Source organism: Mytilus californianus, unplaced genomic scaffold, assembly GCF_021869535.1.
Source record: "Mytilus californianus isolate M0D057914Y unplaced genomic scaffold, xbMytCali1.0.p SCAF_13, whole genome shotgun sequence".
NCBI classification, from domain to species: domain Eukaryota; kingdom Metazoa; phylum Mollusca; class Bivalvia; order Mytilida; family Mytilidae; genus Mytilus; species Mytilus californianus.
Window position 1 is genome coordinate 14,138,217 of NW_026262615.1, and position 20,644 is coordinate 14,158,860.

Genomic DNA, 20,644 nt, shown 5'->3' on the forward strand with positions numbered 1-20,644 from the left:
TGGGCACGCCCAAGCTGATCTCAAAAACCTCACAATCACTCATAATCATAGACCAGAACTAGGGTTGGTCAAGGGCCGAAAGACTTGCTCGGGAAAGGTTTTGGATAAGAAAGCTAAGGACAGTTTCCCCAGAGGGCATAAATGAAAAAAACATAGAATGAGTCACTCATTTTCCCAACCATCACTCATTTTCCTGACATCATTTGTTTCCAGTTACTCCGGCTTCCTTACTTGACCATTACAGTTTTAAGGATTCTTTTGGAATTTTTTGAATTTTACTAGTTTAAATACCAGGGTTCTTTTCATTTGGTAGGGATGTACAAGTACGCATCCACGTCCAATTTTTTTAACCTTATCCCAAATTTACTATTTTTTTTCATTATAAAACTGCTATTTATTTTGGGTGATAAAAGCCTCTGTTTGACATATTTTACCAGCTTATATCGATCAGTGCTGTTTTATTTGGGAATGTATTTACACGCAGTTGTTGTAACATCTTAACTGACGTCATTTTGGAATTTTAGAGTTTTGCCAGTTCATATCTCTAATTACTATTTTCATTTTAGGCATGTCTTTGAGTCGTTTTTTGGAAATTTTAAAAGTTTATTAGCGTCTCTACATATGATGTTCGGATGAAACTGTTTCACTCTTTTTATTGTATATAATTCAAGATTGCTATAGTTTAATAATCAGAATAGATTGATCTGATTCATTTTACATCGTGCTCATGCTGATGAAGGATATCTGTTATCCGAAATATTTATAGTTACATTTGTTCTTTTATTGTCATTTTTTGGTGATGTTGTACCCTTTTAGACTGGTTATATATTATATTTTGTAGTGTACTGTATCATATTTATATGATCCATCGCCCCGTAAGATTTATCGTTGGCTATTATTTAGTCATTTTTAACCGAACACAAAAACGCTGATACAATTCTATAATTTCAAAAATGACGTAGGTTATATAGGTATTTACAACTGAGACTACAAAGATATGCATCTAATAAAGTTAGTTATGTGCGATATGAAATGGTACATTTCTAAAATTTCAAAGGTGATGACAGTTAACAAAGACTGCGTGGAAATACATTCCCAATGAACAGCACTGACTGATCTAAGTTGGTATAATATTTCAAATCATATATAGTACATATATAACAGTTGTGTTCAACCTGAAACTTTGTGACAAGATTAATAACCGTTAAACAATTTTGGAGAGCAAAAAAAAAGGATACTGTAAATTCAGAAATTATTGCGAGGTTTTTTATTAATGCTACTGAGTGAGTATCGCAATAATTAGAGCTCGCAGTCTGATAACTTTTGTTAAATTCTTCGTTAATAAGTAAGGAATCCTTTAAAATATGACCTTGAAATATGTTATTCTTATGTCATGTCCCTGATTCTCAGGTATTCATATATAATTACACAACCATTGTTTAAACATTTTGGAGTGTGAACATTCCTGGTAAATCGCTTCGGACACACGAAGTGTATAACGCTTATTTTCAGTATCCCATAGCAAACTGGTAAATGTTCTTTCTCTAACTTTATGCCATCTTCATATTTATCATAAACCATTGGAAAATGTGAATTATCAAAACTATGAATTTGGTAACGATACTTGTTGATTCTTTAAGAGCGAAATTAATTCAAGTAATTTAAAGAATTATAACTATACAAAATTAATGTAGTTTCAATATTTAGTACTTATATGATATTTATGTTACCAAATATGGTTTGAGATTTTTATTCAGCTGTTCAATAAGTGACCTTGAATCATTGCGATTTCTAAATTTCAAATTTTATATACGATTCAATACAAGTGAACGCTAAAGATGTTTTATTTTTAAAAAATATTTATATTTATAAAAGAGGTGCTACATTTGTATAGAGACATTCAAACTCATAAATCGAAAATAAAATGACAACACAATGGCTTAAAAAGAAAAAGACAAACAATACTACACAAAACGCAACATAGAAAACTAAAGACTAAGCAAGGGTAAGCAGATCCTGCTCCAAATACGGCACCTGTCGTGTTGTTCATTTTAGTACAAACCCGGTAACAAGTCTAATTCGGTAGGGCACATTCGTGAATAGGAGAGTGGATTGTAGTTACGACATTAGGAACATATATGCTATCATCTGTGAAACGGATATTCCATAACGGTCAACCAACGTGATGGCGTCAATAAAACCTACGAAGGAATGATTTCAACTCCACCATTTGGAACTCTTGTTAAACAACCATTTAACAAGGAAATCATGATAGGAAATACAAGCCCGGGAATGTGGTATCAATTGGGATATATATTCTCCGTATGCAGGCGCTGCTGGAATGTAGCTACATAGAAATGGAAAGTTCACAATTGGGAAGCTGAAATCATCTATTTTGTCTTAAAGTTTTGTTTTCGACCGACCCTCAATGTCAATTTCTAGATGTAAGTCAAGATATGAGGCAGACTTAACTTAACCCTACAAGAAAATATGAGTTTACTCGTCTTTTGGTAGAAGGTGTTTTCTGGGTAAAATTTGAGCACATACACTTGTACTTTGTTCCAAAACTTGTGAAATATAAACGCAGAATGGATCGAATAACCAGTTCTGAGTATATCTTTGTGTTATATAAATGAAAAATACAGCAAATGAAGAAAAAGGGGATGTGTGTCAAAGTTGTGAAAAAAGGTCAATTAGTAACATGTTAATTACCCCATCCTAAACATTTATACTGCTTATTGAGTAGAAATTGGCTATAAAAATAACATGAAATTAAGAATATCTTCACAAAGAGGGTTCTATACAGCATCGAAGTATTTTACAAACATTTGCAGACAACATAGATCTAAAACATGGTTGGAACTAATAGTAGCTATGACGTTTCATTATCTACTGTTAGTTTGAACGCCTACAACCCAGGTCTAGGTCAGAGACAACATGGCAGGTTTGTTTTGTCTTGCATACGACGGAAGTCGCAGAATGCGAGACATAGAAATAATAGTCCGATGGTGGCGTCGGAAAAGGCGTGAACTATGTGTATAACTTTACATTTCAAGCAGTAAAAGACTTGGATGCTTCATATCTTGTATATAAATTCTTTGTGTAACGAAGTTTCTGTTCGTCATTTGACTATTGTCCTTTTCCTCATTTTCAATATTCAGCGACTACTACAAAATTGTATATTTTTTTGTCATATACATGTCTCACTTACTATAAGTTATAGGATAGATATATTTGATTACTAGTATGGTATCCTTGCATGGTCTACATGTCCATTAGAATGATTGAAAGGGATACATGTCTTTGTGGCAGAGTTTATTTGACCTTGACCTCATTTACGTGGATCAATGATAATGGTAATTTTTATGTAATACTTGTTGTATAATCCAAGACTTTAAACTTAAATTTAGTCATGATCAGTAAAGCAAGCTATATATTTCACTCTTGTTTTTTTTTTTTTCTTCTCTTTTTTTATTACCTACATCTAGATAAAAAAAAAACGGTTTGCCCACAATTTCTAAACATATTACATATATATTGTTGGCAATCGAAAAACAATATTAAATATCGTAACGGACTGAAGCTAACTTTCCAATCAATTTAAACCAATAATTCATGAGGAACTTACAAACAAATAAAACCTAACTATACGTCGTCATAGTCATCATCGTCGATATAATAACCAAATGTGACATATATTATCACGGTGTCTGTAGTAAGTCTTCAGTTTTCAATGAACGTAATCTAAGTATACTTGGCAGATAACTCATAAAATCTTTTTACTACATTCTTTCATATTATTACAAGTTAGCAAAGCGTGGATACAGTATCAGTATTTCAATCAGGAGATTGGTTTCATATATACAAATTTTGTTTTGAAGTTTGGCTGTCATGAATTCTTGAAAATTCGACAACATTATGCAAGTGATTTTTCGGCGCTTCTATAGTCTCGATGAGGCTATTTTTGCTCATGCCTCTCAAATTTATTACGATGGTGCCATATTACGTGTCTGAAACGAAACCAAACTATTTGATTCTTATACTACAACTATAACCCCTCCCCCCCCCCCCCCCCCCCCCAAAAAAAAAAAAAACAAAAACAAAAACAAAAACAAAAAAGAAACCCAAATAATTTTATGTTTAAAAAAACCGACACAAACATATTCCTACGAACGAAAGAACCATCTCCAAACCTAACTGACCATTCAAAACAAGTAAATGTACAAAAAACACAAATAAAAAATGTATTGTATGACAACTGTCTTCTTTAATGAACTTATATGATTGGATGGAGAGTTGTCTCATTTGCACTCATATCACATCTTCTAATATCTAATATCTATTATAGTCCGGAAGATCGGAAAAACAATTGTGGGTTTGATGATAAAAGCACTATAGTTGGCATGGTTGTAGTTTTAGGTGTTTCAAGCAATATTAGCAATGAACCCACCTTGACATTTTAATGTGGCGGCTTTTTTTAAGATGGCCGCCATAAAATATAAAAATCAACATATATCACCTTTATAATGTCAAAATAAATGCCAAATTTGGCATGATAGTAGTGTGGTGTGTTTCAAAAAATATAAGCTATTGACCCACTTTTGAAATTTTAATGTGGGGGCTTTTTCCATGATAGCCGTCTCAAAATATCAAAATCGACAAATATCACTGAATAATAATATACAAGTTTAAATTTTGAATGTTTATACGTGCTTGATGCTTCGAAAAATATAACCTATGGACCCCAGTTGAAATTTCAAAATGGCGGCTTTTTTCAAGATGGCCGCATTAAGATATCAAAATCAACAAATATCCATTATATAAGATTACAAAGTGTTTTGTTTTGACGTACCTCAAGAAGTACAAAGTGTCTTTAATAACAAGTGTATGCCACATTTTTATAATAAAGCCAAATATCAAAATATTTGTGAAGAAAGTATAGAAAATCGTAACTACGATACCATTCTTGTAGAAATGTAGTACACAACGAGGGATCACTTAAGGATACTGGCGATATTTCAATATTTAAGCTAGACTTAACTATTACTCATAACAATTGATAATCCCGTTACATGCGTTATGAGACTTGAAAGTGATATTACAATGAAAGAAGAACCTGGACATTTATTTTAAACCTACCGTGTCAGCGAGTTCGTTTGAATCTTGAATCGTCCTTAGATTGCCGATATCGTGTTTTAAGTCTTGTACTTCCTTACCGATATATTGTCTCAAATCTAGTATTTGATGTCCTAAATCAATTCTTAAATCCTGTACTAAGCTTGCTTTCTGCAAAATAAATAAGATTATACATGTATGTTTAAGTTTGATTTGTATTGTATACTTAATACACATGAGATAAGTGTGAATTCACATGACGGGGACTAGGTAGAGACGCTTACCTTATTACTGCACCCGATCTAGTTCCTTTGTGGATCAAACAATTCCATAAGTTTTGTTTTCACCATGATTTGAAAAAATAAAATGTTTACATGTTTAATCGTGGATTAAAGTTACGAATGTTCTTATCAAAGTGAGTGACAAAGATAGTCGAGTAATGTAGATATCACTTATATCACGTTTGATCAAATTTACAATTTTGATATTATACCAACATTTTCAATATATTATATTAAGATAAGAAGTTGCGGAATGATTGCCAAGAGACAAATCACCACCAAAGACCAAATGACGTAGACGTAAGCAGCGTATAGGTTACTGTAAGGCCTTCAACACTGAGCAAAACATATAACAACAACAACATCAATACTGTATTTGAAATGGGTTTCACAGTTAGTTATATAACTAATTTATCGTGCAACTCTATCCTGGAAAAACACAAACTAAAATAAAATGTTGAAAAAAAAACACGTACATTAGTATAAAAGTCAAGTATAACTTGATTTAGTATTTGAAAGAATTACATGTTGAAATATATCTTAATAATGTTGACAAATTGTTCCAAAAGGATGGTTCAGAACACATGAAATGTTTCTTGAACAATTCTATTTTCGATTTAGGAAGTATGACGTTTCCTTGAACAGCATTTCTCAAGGGGTATGATTGTTGTCTGAAATATGAGGAAAAGCCTTTCTAAGATATGTAACATTGCAAGCTATAAAATTGAATAATTAAATAACTTCAAAAGAAATTAACTATCTGATTAATGTACAAAACAATAAACGCAAAACAAATATGATATACGACATTAACTGAATTATCGACTTGCGAGAAGCATAGTCAGAATTGTGGCGGGTTAAGACATTTTTGCGGGTGCCCAACACTATCGGGAACACAATCAGTCGAAGAAATCTTGACTGCTCAGACCGATAGAATAACACAAAACACCAAACAAATATATTGAAGACAAAGAGTACCTACATAAATCTGAGAGTTCTGAAACCTAATTCAAAGCCACTAACGACTAAAAAAATTATGAATCCAAGATTAAAATTTCAATCAGTACATCACAAGTGGATTTAGTATAAAGAGGATATAAACATTCAGGGGGAACACCATCTTGTTCAATGTCAATAATTACGCCAATAAAAAATCGTCGCAAAAATGAAGAATTTGGATTATTCCTTAGTTTTACTACATCAAGTAATTTTGAAATACGCGAAAATAAATCAAAGGCTACAATGGGCTAATCGCTAAATATAGTATCCGCGAAAATGAGTTGGTTTACAGTATATAGCATTGACAGATTGTATGAACGTATATGCTAATGTCTGTAAATCAATACTATTTAGTTATGTTTTAATTTATTGATAACAAAATCAATATTTTTCGTTTACAACAATATTCAGAGATCTTATCACAGTGTTAAACATGTTAAATTGATAACCGTTTCGAAAACGTTTATAAGAAGTATCGATACGTTTACACAGATCGTAATAACTTAATTTACGAGATCAACATGAATATATGAATTATATTGTGATGTTCCCTTTTTTATAAGCAAACCAAATGGATGTGTCGTGAATATTGGTCAAGAGACTTTAGAACTTTATGTTATGTAATTGTTTCCCGTACTTTCGCGCACACTATTGTAATGTAACGTAACGCTATTGTTACGTATCTACGCATCTTAGAATCATAATGGATCTCAACTAGCAAGACGTTATTTTCTTTCACAAGTCTAGCAAAGTTAATAACCCTCAAGATAGGATGTACGAATTTAAGTATTGGAGGTAACAAAATCCTGACATAATAACTTACCAGTGATACAAAGATTATGTTAACTGAAACGCGAACGCGAACGCTAACCATGGGATATATAGGCATAGAAAAAGGGACATAACAAAATGGAGGGAAAAAAAAAACATGGGACATGTAAAATCGTCCTTTATGTCGTAAATTTTTGAAAAAAGTTTTCCATGTGAAACTAAAATATCTTAATCTAAAAAAGGTCAATTATTGCTGTTTATATTTAATTTATTAAAAGTCAATTCCTTTGGGTGAATTTTTGGCAGTATATTTAGCGACCTGGTAATAATAAAATGAAAAAATATCATCAAGGTAACGGAAGGTGTTGTTGAATTGTCCTTTAATGGAATTTAGAGAGGTCTTCACTGAGTTTGATTCCTGGCAATACAAGATCAAGTCTGCTATTGATTGGGACACAATTTATGACAATATGAATGCCTACAATCTGTCGATAAAATGATCGAGGAGGAAATGTACAGCTTTACTTATCGGATTACACTTCCAGTAAGTATATCTAGCAAATATGCATGTAAGTTTAGCATTTTACATATGTTGTTGTCCCCGGAGATAAAGACCAAACAACATCGTTTTGGTGTATAAATCACATTACATAAACTGCTCGATAAATGAGTTAGGTATTGACGATTCACTTGGAAACTCAACATATACCCCACCACACTTACTAAAGAAGAAATCCTGGATAAAAAAAGTTCTGTTCTATGTTCTAAGAAATCTCAACCAAAGATGAAGAACTGGATCTTCCATCACTGTTTTGGATACCTAAACTACATAAGTGTCCTTACAAACAACGGTTTATTGCTAGGTCTTCCGAATGCTCCACGAAACCTCTTTCTAAATTTTTAACATTAATTTTATCAGCAATCAAAGCCGGGCGTCAAAGTTATTGTGAAACTACATATTCTAGAGGTGGCGTGAATCAGATGTGGATACTAAAAAATTCCAAAGATCTTTCAGAATACATACAATCTAAGATTCTTACATCTTGCAATAGTATTAAAACGTTTGACCTTTTTACACTTTACACAAGTATTCCCCATTCCAAAATAAAAGACAAATTGAAAGTGTTGGTACCGCTTTATTTCATAAAAAAATGGTCATCTTAGATACAAGTATCTTGTCTTAGGGAGGGATAAATCTTACTTCGCAAAAAATCAATCTGATTCAAAAATAAATTGGTCTGAAACTGACATTATAAAGATGCTTGATTTCTTGATTGAAAACATATTTGTAACGTTTTGAGGACGCGTTTGTCAACAAACAATCAGCATTCCCATGGGAACAAACTGTCTCCATCTTCTTTCCGACTTATTGTTTTATTCATATGAGGCTGACTTCATACAGGAACTTCTTAGGAAGAAAGAAAATTCAACATCTAGTGACCATGTTGAACGCATCTATCCCATATAATTTGAGATAAAGGATACAACATATACAGTTAAGTCTGCCTCATATCTTGACTTACATCTAGAAATTGGCAATGACATTCGGTTAAAAACCTAAATTTACAACAAAATAGATGATTTCAGCTTCCCAATTGTGAACTTTCCATTTCTATTTAGCGACATTCCAGCAGCGCCTATGTATACGGAATATATATTTCCCACTTGATACGCTTTTCCAGGGATTGTATTTTCTATCATGATTTCCTTGAAAGAGGGTTTGCTGATCACAAGAAAGCGTTTTAAATTAAGAGTTCTCAGTGGTGAAGTTGAAATCCTCCCTTCGTAAATTTTATGGACGCCATCACGAGTTGGTTGACCGTTATGAAATATTCGTTTCAAATATGATAGTGGATAAGTTCCTAATGTCGTAACTACAATCCCGTCCCCTTTTCCCGAATGATACCTACCGAATTAGACTTATTAACCGGATTTGAAATTACATGAACAATACGATAGGTGCCAATTGTGGAGCAGGATCTGCTAACCCTTCCGGAGCACCTAAGATCACCAACAGTTTCTTGTTGCTCAGTCCTTAGTTTTCTATGTTGTGTTTTGTGAACTGTTATTTTTTCTGTTTGTCTTTTTGTTTTCTTAGCCATTGAATCAATTGAATAAATTGAGAGTATCGTCTTCTAAACAACACTTTGTCTTAATGATATTTTTCGTTAAATAATCAAGAATTTTCTAAAAATACTGCCGATGTTTAACCAAAGGAACTAACTTTAGATAAAGAATATATAAACGGTTATAACTGTTCTTGATTGAGATATTTAAGTTTTACACTGGAAACTCAAAGCCAAAATTTCCGACAAAAGGGACGATTTTTCGTTCTCCATAGTGAAAAAAAAAACAAAATATTGAACTCCTAAGAAAATTCAAAACGGAAAGTCCTTTATCAAATGGCAAAATCAACAAACATCAAACGAATGGAATACAAATGTCATATTCCTGACTTGGTACAGAAATTTCTGCGTAGAAAATGGTTTTATAGCTAGCAAAACTTCTCACTTGTATGCCAAATGCATAGAATTCTATTATATTGACAACAATGTGTGAACAAAACAAACAGACACAATAGGTAAAAATGTCAAAAATAGGAGTACAGAAGTCAATATAGTGTTATAAGCTTAATCACTATAAAACAAACAAATATGTCAACAAAGAAAAAGAAAATGACATAGTGACAAAGCAGATAAGTAAAAATGAAAGATAAAAACACAAATCAAAGAGCTGGTAGCTCTTGCATGTCTTAGATGGAAGAAGATACATAAAACATTGTAAAAGGATAACTTGAACTACCATGAAAGCAGACCACAGCAACCCAGCCTGCTTTGTGCCATTAATGCTTTTGACGTTTCGACGTATTGTTTTCCCCAAAATTATTAGATTTTAATTAATGATCATGTCTTTACCTAACCAGACTAAACTACACATCGAAATCTACAAATACTGTTGATTCGAATAAAATTTTTCTGATTCCATCCATTTGTCTCAGCATGGTCAACCTATGGAAGCAATTACACCAGGAAATCATAAGGATTCACTTTAAAGTTTTGTCAAAGGAAGATATTTCACTTTTGGTATTCCAACTTCATTTGTATAAAAAATAACAGAACACAACAATTCGTCATCAATGGCATTTCTTCCACCTCAGTACGCGTGATATCTGGTTTACCCAAAGGAACAGTATGAGGTCTCATATTATTCCTTATTTTTATAAATGATCTTCCGAAATATTTACAACACAACAAGCTCAGACTCTTTGCGGATGACAGCATAATGTACAGGAAAATAAAAATACAAGATGATGTCATAAATTACAACTTGAACCGGACTCAGCAGAAAATTTACATATACACTTGCTTGACTCTTTATTATCACAATAACATACTGAAATATTCTGCTGACTTTCTTTTTAAACGCATGTTTTCAAAAACTGGATGTTGACTTGATAGCGGTAAAGATCAAAAGAAAGATAAAAATTATATCCGTGTATTTTTGTCAAGCATTGTTGAGTTGAATTCCAATCGTCACAATTCGGCCGATTCAGTACCTCCATGTAACTAAATTAACGCATTAGTTTCAACAAATCTACTTTAAAAACCTCCTGTTACCGAGTAAATGAATTACGTTAGATTGAAGGTTAGTAAGATGGAATATATATATTAACCATTAAAATAAGAAAGATATTAAAATATTATAACATGAGAAATTAGAACACAAACGTTGGCGATTGATTTATAAAGCCAAACTGTACATTTGTTTTTATAAAATGATACAGACGCTATTTTATAAACGTGTAATCGATCATGAGTACAAATCGATGTCGAAATGAGACATGGAAGTTATGAAATTGTAAAGCACGGAAAAGCAACACTCCTGGTAACGGTTCAATGATTTCTGATTTGAAACAACTTGAAGTATAGGATTTCAGAAGACTTGAATGTCTTCTTCCATCACAAATTACGATAGCACAATAACACAATGATGTGTATTTATCAAAACTCGTTCGTTATGTCCGCGTGTGTTGTGATGTTTTGGATTTCAATGAACGTAATCTAGGTATTAAGGTAAATTATGAAGTCAGGGATTTCGTTATCACAAATTACTTAGAACCTTTAATAAATTCTTCCATAGATACAAAAATTTTGGTTTGTATGTTTGGCTGTAACTGTAACAATTCTTATTTCAGACGGAATAGCACATCCTAAATTTTACGGTGAAATTGTTTACCGAGCCCAGAAATTTATATACGATTCGGGTAAACTTATCAATCCTTTTAATAAACTTATTCTTAAAGGTTACCAAATTAACACTGTGATTAGCTCTTTGAATATTTTTTTTATTGGCATAAATATTTATTTTGTTATCAACAAATTAAAATCATACTAAATAGTTTTGTTTTACACACATGCAATTTAACGGTACTACAATATGTCGATACCTTTATTTGGCATTGCACACGGTCATGTTTTTTTTTCTCTAACTGTTAATAACGTCTTTCCACGAAATCCATTTGATATTGGATGTGTACTTATTGATATTTTAGTCTTAGATACATGATTGTTTTTATTAGTTGTTATTGGCTTTGAACCAGCTGTCAGTAACTGAGAGTACTCTAGGTTGCACTTTGTAAATACAGCTGTTTCACAAACCACGCCTCTTTTGAAGGAGATATATAATATTCATAGATAAATTGTTTTGTTTACGTACTGGTTCCCAGACATAATTTTGGAATGTTACCAGTATAATTAAAAAAATACAGCGGCAGCCTTGAATTCTGAGGGAGACCAAAAGTGAAGGTAGGGGTAGTACTGAGTTTAAGTACAAGTTTAAACTCTTAGAAGTTCGGGCATATAAATGATGGAAATATGCCGCAAAGCCCTATATTTTGACCTTTTGAAAAAAATAGTAGTTCATATGAGCTTTCCATTCTAGGATATAATTTTTTTTCGAAACTTCATAGTAAAAGTGGTACAGTTTTAGCTGTAAAAGGAGTTCCTATGGGAAATTGCATTGTCTATATTTACAGAAATGCAACCTCTAAGATCTGTACTAAGTGTCCTTTGTGATGACGGATGGATAAATACCCTGCCACGTCCGGTCAGTTTTGATGTGTGATGTTTTTTTCTGCTTTGTATCGATCTGATGAGTTATGCCTTTTTCAACTGATTTTTATAGTTTGTACTTATGTTTTGCTGTTACACCACTGTCCGAGTTCATTCTTTCTTTGTGTGCCTGTCCCAAGTCAGGAGCCTGTTCATGTCTGTCATATATGATTTCTGTTAATTGTTTTAATATAAATTAGACCGTTATTTTCTCGATCGAAATTTTCATTTCAGAGCCATTTATAGCCGACTATACAGTATGAATTTTTCTCATTGTTGAAGGCCGTACGGTTGCCTATAATTACTTACATCACTTTTTTTTTTAACTTTAATTGATAGTTGTCTCATTGGCAATCATTCCTCATCTCCTTATTTTTATATTTTCATATGTTTTTATTTGTTGTTTTTTATTATGATTATTGAATAGTTTGACTCTCAATTTGTTTATGTTAAAGTTAATCTGGAATCAGATATCATTATTTTAATTAATTTGTGTAATCCTTTTATACATATGTTTTATTCATATTTGAGAAGGTTTTTAACCAATAGGGAAGTATTATATATTTTCCCTTGTCCCATTATATTTTCATTTTGACCTATGGTATATGCTGTCTTCAGTACTTTTATCTAAGTCCGTTGGCAAAGTTAACGTGATTTTCAAAGTGTTTCTGTAATTGTCCTTGGTGATTCTCGACTTCTTCGACTATTTAGAATTTTTAAAATTTGAAGTTTTGATTGTGTTTTCCTTAACGTTGATATATCAAACTTTTGACTTTCTGTTTGTTTCCAAACGGTAAATGTTTCTGTGTCCTTCTTAAAAAAACTACTATCACGTTTGTCCTTAATGTTGTTAGGCTTGTCATTTTCTGGCATTACAAGGTAATATTTGTGGATATCCAAGATTCAATTTGTTTAATAATCTGGCGTCAGAGGCATGTTACGAATGCTGAGGTGTGTGTGCGTGGATATATAAAGGCAACAGTAGTATACCGCTGTTCGAAACTCATAAATCGATAGAGATAAAAACAAATCCGGGTTACAAACTAAAACTGAGGGAAACGCATGAAATATAAGAGGAGAACAACGACACAACAAAAACACAACATTAAAATGTAACACATACAGAAACGAACTATAATATAACAATGGCCATTTTCCTATACGTGAAGTTGTGGTTCATTGAGTTTTCTTCCCGTTTGTTTAAATCATGATAACTTTAAGTGTATACAGAAAAAAATTATATGTGTTTGAAATTCTTATCATTGAATAAGGATTAAAAATTACAGAATATATCAACGATAAGTAGAGGAGTCAAATAATCATAACAAAACAACTGCCCGCCAGAAAGACGTATTAAACGAAAAACAAGTATGATATACAGCAACAAGCTGAAACACTGAATAACAGGTTCCTGACTTGGGAAAAGCACATACAGATTGTGGCTGGGTTAAAAATGTTGCTAGCACTCAAACATCCTACTCACCTGGGACATAAACTCATCTTTAATTTTAGTCCATCATGGAACAATACTTTTTTCATATTTAAATTTGGATTTAGGGAGGGTAAGGAGAAGAGAAAGGCTTAATTTGCAATTATCTTAACGGCGCAGCTGAATCTTATTAATTTCTCTAGGTGGTGCTAAAATTATAACATCGTGGTCTACCGTGGGGACCTCTCGCACTGGAAGTTGTCTTTCAAATATGTGTGCTTCCATATCTTTTCTTAATATCTGAATTTCCTGAAACGATAAAATTGCGCATGTATTCATGATATATTTGTTCGTAGACGCAATAAGTGTTTTTAATTGTAACTGTTATCCACAAACTCATAGCTTTTACCAATTCTGAAACAGATACCAAATCTGTTTTTTGTTGCGTTTAGCTAATGGTCTGTCATAATCATCATTTCAATCAATTAGTATTTTAAAGTTGTGGTTCTTTTTTATGAATTGCAGCTCGCAGTAGTTTGGTCATTTGGTAAACCTATTCTGAAGTGAAGGATTGATGACTATCAATATAATGTCAAAGCTCGATTATATACGAATGGGGAACTAGCACAGTTTAAACTTAAAGTCGGCAATATCAGTGAGAAACAATGATATAAGCATGTTCAAAGTACTCGGTACTCATTTTCTACGGCTTTAAATAAGAGGATAATAAACCAACAAATGAAAAATGAACCAAATAAATAAAGAAATGCAGGGGTTTTGGCATGTTTTAATCTAATGCCAAAATGTATCTATTCAGAATCTATCAGTGTCTGAGCAGAAAGTTAATGAACCAGGGTTATGTCAAAGAACGTCTCGTCCTTTTTCTAAAAAAAAGTTCATCGGAAGATACCAAGACCTTGTTGATAAATATTCCGTATCAACATCACAAATAAAGGTCTTGAAGTATAGATTCTAGGTACTGACGTTGTTTGTCATCTTAATTACATGTTATAGTGTTATTTTATTTGTCTGTGTAAATTATTACTTTTACTGTTTAGTCTATTGTTGGTGCTGTCCATTTGACGTGGCTCGGTACTTATACATCCCGTCATTGTGTTATTGTGCTATGGTACATTTTTGTGTTGTTGTCTTTCGTTTTTGCAGGTGTGCTTTGTCTATTGCCTTTTTTGCTTTCTTTGTTTTTATATTTGTTCGTTTGTAGAGTGATTAAGCTTATAAAACAATATTGATTGCTGTACCCCTATATTTTTGACATGTTTACCTATTGCATTGTTTTGTTGTTGTTCACACATTGTTGTCAATATAATGGAATTTTATGCGACTGTCATACAATTGAGAGGTTTAGCTACCTATAAAACTAGGTTTTATGCACCATTTTCTAGATAAGAAAATGCCTGTACCAAGTCAGAAATATGACAGTTGTTGTCCATTTGTTTGATGTGTTTGAGCTTTTGATTTTGCCATTTGATTATGGACCTTACGTTTTGAATTTTCCTCGGAGTATTTTTGATATTTTACTTTATTTCAACTTATATGGCCAACAATTTCCATTATACGACTTTGGAAAATTTTGAAAAAACAGATTTTTACTTGCTCATTAAGGAGATATGAACCTGACAAATTTGAATTAACTGCACAACTCGAACTGTCGGTAAAATACGAAACTCATTATCGTATAAATAAACAATGATTATAACATTTATTCCAAAATTGTATATATTGATTTTTTTTAAATGTTGGTGTATTAGTGTTGATTTATCGAAACAATTTTGCGATCGCACGACATCTAGTTTGATTTTCGGCGCCATTTGTAAACAATAACAGTCGTCTGCAAACGCGAAACGTAACCATCTGGTAAATGCAGTTATAATGTCAAGAATGCATAAGCATGGCTTTAAATCTAAGAGATATCTAAAGGTGTCGGAGAGTCAACATCCCCGATGGACCAAAACATTGACTTACTGCAATGACCACAACTATTTCTCGAGTAAGTAACCTATTTGATCCCCAAAAATACATGAAAACAAGAACATCTACCAGACTGCAGTATACATACGTAAAATTATGTTGACCATGAAGATAATCTTTATATAGTTTTAGTCCGAGATTGCTCTGACGTCCAACGGCTGTTTTGCCAGATAAGCTGGGGCCGCGGGACCCACGACCCCAGCTTGTCTGTCAAAACCGTAATATCGTTAGTTATCAGAAAATAATTTCGAGGTAATATGTGGGTCGTAATAATTCAAATTTAATCGCATATTTTCTTATAATATCTTTAAACATTTTGAAAAACAGCTGGGAATGACAATGATTAGATTTACTTCAGTGTGATGTGGTATTTCAGGATATTTGTTCTTTTTTAAACGATAATTCACTCACCGTTTGGAATTTATTCACCGTTTGGAATTTACTCACCGTTTGGAATTTACTCAAACCATCTGTAATCGATATGTTCATTTCATTCATAAAGTCGAGAACAGATAACTCAAACGGAGATAAATTAGGCCTAAACGACTGGATATCAGTATCAATTGTTTCCTTATACTGCTTACTAATTACATTAGCCATGTATAAAATATCATCACCTAACGATTTCCATATTTTGTAGAAATCAATCATTTCAAGTCTTTGTCCTAGTTTATTCATCTGAACGAGTGTCGACTTCATTCTGTTTAACTGTCTCTCATAGTTGTAAGTTACAGAACTATAACCCAGAAGGTATATGATAACTGGAAACGGAAGATATCTTTCACTAACATCTTGTCTTGCGTTCCAAACACAAATGCAAGCACCCTGCTTTTGTCTATATTTACATGTAATTTCTATTTTCTCAAACATTCTTTCAAACTCATTTCGTCGTAACCTACGGATTTCAGATCCACCTGGGATGACTGCAGAGCACTCGCAGCATGGTTTTCGTTCGTACATATGGAATATCGAATGTCTATGTTTCATAAGTAAAGAAGAAATATTCTTTCCTTTGGTCACATGTTTCTCCAAAAGTAAACGTGTAACTTCCTTTGCTTTCTCTACAAGTCCTTGTAAATATTCTAAATAATCTATCGTTTCATTCTTCTTACTGGAAAAATGAATAAAAACAGATATATAACAAAGCAAATAAAATAGGGATGTAGGTGAAATTAAAAAAATATGGAACTCAAAATTGATACTATAAATCAGATGTGCATTTGTTACGAAACAAAATAAGCGCAAAATATTGATAAGTTTTGGAACTCCTTTTCGAGATATTTGATATTTAAAAAATGGCTGTAAAAAGTTGACTCGGACTTTTATATTATATCAAGCATTGGTATTATTCTGGTCTCAAATCGTGGGAAAAGAAGTCTAGAATCTGCTTAATTTTTTTGTAAATTACCTTGTATAGGCTATTGAAGTCTTGTATGAAAAGAAAAGTCGTTGACAATGGCCAAAATATGTAACACTGTATCGTAGGGCCTCCGAACATCTGACAAAATTCTTAATCCTGACATGACTACATTCTTAACAATGCTTAAGGAGATCGAAGTTACCGATGTTCAAATCTCATAAATCGATTCGACAGAGACACATCAATATGATCAAGGTATGAAGCAGAAACTAAATGAATCGCATAAACCTAAAAAGGAGCGAGTCCGGGTGCGTCGACAGAATAACTGTCTCATGTTTTACATGCATCACAAAATGTCACAATCAAGATATCAGATATCCAGGCGTCATTATTAGCTGTAATCTTGTTTGTGTCTTTCCTGTGAGTTGAATTCATTCGACTTATATATTTATCAGAATAAAGCAGATTCAAAACAATTTTCGTTTAATAAAAATCATGCCATAACTATTGATTTTCTGTTTGGATTTCATGATGATCAGGTTAACAGAGTGAAAAGGGGAAATGATAACGAGGGAAACAATGAGTATAAAGAGTTCACACAACACCATTTGCCAAAAGGAAAAGACGAAAATCGGATTTACAATGATTGGTTTGTACACTACCATTAGCGAAGACAGTTTTACAGTCATTTTGAAGTCTGATTATGAAAAAAAATAATAAGTTCTTTATAAGAAGTTTGGATTTAGATTTAGATGAAAGAAAAATTGTAATGAGGGATATTTTACCAGCAGTGTATATTAGATGTGAATCTTAAACATTTAAATATCTACTACGAAATCTTCAATCACAATCTACAAAATTTTGCAGTAATATCAATTTTGTTTATTTTCTACGCTTGACACTCACATTCCTCATGCTTAAATGAAAGATCTATACATCGGCTCATTCAACTAAGCTTTTACTACGAAAATGGGGTTCGTAGATTTCTTGATTTAGGTCATGACAAATATTACATTGTGATGATCTACAATGATTCCAAAAACAAATTCATCGCAGATTATATAATTGCTGAGTTTGGATGATTCATATTTCACACGGCAGTCGATACTTAAATGGGTACTAATTAAGCACTCCTACTGACCGACTTGTTTTTATACTCGTATGCATCAGAAATCATACAAAACCTTGTAAAAGACCACAGAAAAAATCTAGCAAAATTCTTTAACTTCACTTTTAGATATATTGATGCTGTCCTGTATTTCAATGACCCATATTTCAGTGAGTGCGCTAGAATCTCATATTTCCAAGTGAACTTGAGATAAAGGATACTACAGATACAAGAAAGTCTGCTTCATATTTTAGATTTTCCTCAATATTTACACAGATGGACAACTTCAAAGCATAATCTATGACAAACAAAGATTTATATTTTCCAATCATCAACTTCTCATTTCGCAGTAGTAGACATACCCTCTTCCCCATCTTATGGCGTTTACGTATCTCAATTGATACGTTACGTGTGTGCATATTCACACCATACGGACTTCAGTAACAGGGGTGTTCTCCTTTTAAAAAAAAACTGCTCTAACAGAGTTATGAGGAAAAACGACTGATATCGACACTACGTGAGTTTAACGGCCACTTTCACGAATTAGTTGATTGATACGATATGTTTGTGGCTAAACTCAATAGCGACATGTTTTCATTGTGGTAGATCTTAAAATACAGAGTAATTTGTTTATCCTTTATTTTCATGTTTTCCCTTAATTTTATTCTTAACCATTTCAAGTTGAAGTTATGGTTATTGGTTTTATGATTATAGTATATAATTATCATAAAATAAGAAGATGCAGAATGGATGCTAATAGAACAACTGACATGATTTAACAAACTTTTCTAAAATTTTCCGTTAAGAAACTAAGGTTTCAACTCCCTCAGGCAAAGTTGACTTTAGATGAATTTGGCTATTTATTTTAGGTATTTTTGTCATATAGCTCTTCAACGGTTTCGGTACTTATACATCCTCGGATTTCAAATGTTTGGCTTTGAGCATTCCTGATGAAGGTAAATCCAGAAAAGCGCTTCGGACGCATGAAATTATTAAACGTGTTGTTTTCAATTTTTTACAACACTGGGTCGATACCTCTGCTGGTGGACTATCAGTCCCCGAGGGTATCATCAGCTCAGTAGTCAGTACTTCGGTACTGACATGATTTAACAAACTTTTCTAAAATTGTCCGTTTTTAAATTTTGAAATTATTTAGAAACTAAGGTTTCAACTCCCTCAGGCAAAGTTGACTTTAGATGAGTTTGGCTATTTATTTAAGGTATTTTTGTCATATAGCTATAGCTCTTCAACGGTTTCGGTACTTATACATCCTCAGATTTCAAATGTTTGGCTTTGAGCGTTCCTGATGAAGGTAAATTCAGAAAAGCGCTTCGGACGCATGAAATTATTAAACGTGTTGTTTTCAATTTTTTACATTTCTGGGTCGATACCTCTGCTGGTGGACTATCAGTCCCCAAGGGTATCATCAGCTCAGTAGTCAGTACTTCGGTACTGACATGATTAAACAAACTTTTCTAAAATTGTCCGTTTTTAAATTTTGAAATTATTAAGAAACTAAGGTTTCAACTCCCTCAGGCAAAGTTGACTTTAGATGAATTTGGCTATTTATTTTAGGTATTTTTGTCATATAGCTCTTCAACGGTTTCGGTACTTATACATCCTCGGATTTCAAATGTTTGGCTTTGAGCGTTCCTGATGAAAGTAAATCCAGAAAAGCGCTTCGGACACATGAAGATATTAAACGTGTTGTTTTCCATTTTTTTTCACGTAACTTCGCAGACTAATTAGACGAAAAAATAACCAATTATAGGTCACTGGACGGTCTTAAACAATTAGCAATATCCTACCGCAAAGCAAACTTTAAAAGGACACACCATTACAACTGTAAGACAGTTCAAACCAGAAAACCAAAGTACTAAGTTATGTCAAAATCAATTAACGAAGAATGGTTCATTTTATATTTATTTTTAAAAAAAATTTTAAACGTTGATTTTTTTTTTAATTATTGCTTGCATCTTTGTCTGGTGAGCTGTAGTTTTTAACTATACTATAAATTACTACAAAAAAGAACTAAACCAAATATGTAGCCTAACATAAGATGAGTCAAATCATAATATTCAATCAGATACACATAAGTATTAAAACTCTACCCGATTCAATGTTAAAATCACTGCATAATGCATGATAAGTATTTCATCAGTAATAAACACATGAAAGTGTTGCTCCTTAATTTGTATATTGTATTTACAATGCGTAGCATTTTTATACTACTTAATGAAACATTAGAAACATATTGTGTCTACTGTTTTGACATTATAATGTACATTAGTTAAATTTGAACATATAGAAATAAACAGAACTAACCATGTAAAGTAAAACCCAAGGAAAATCTCTTTTAACCAACAGTCATTGTTACTATTCATTTTTATTTAAGAAATGACTTACAGAAAAACCAAGTTAACAGTCCCTCACTTCATTGAAGTCTAAATAAAGGTAACAGTAGCATACCGCTGTTCAATA

General features: G+C 32.5%; 1 long non-coding RNA gene across 1 annotated transcript; it reads right to left on the bottom strand.

Annotated features, from left to right (window-relative positions):
• Positions 1–5,098: 5,098 nt before the first annotated feature.
• On the bottom strand, positions 5,099–16,800 carry LOC127723784 (uncharacterized). The gene is made up of 3 exons (XR_007992249.1): positions 16,143–16,800; positions 13,941–14,015; positions 5,099–5,286 (listed from the first exon to the last, which is right to left on the bottom strand). It is a non-coding gene; the product is annotated as an uncharacterized LOC127723784 (long non-coding RNA).
• Positions 16,801–20,644: the final 3,844 nt, after the last annotated feature.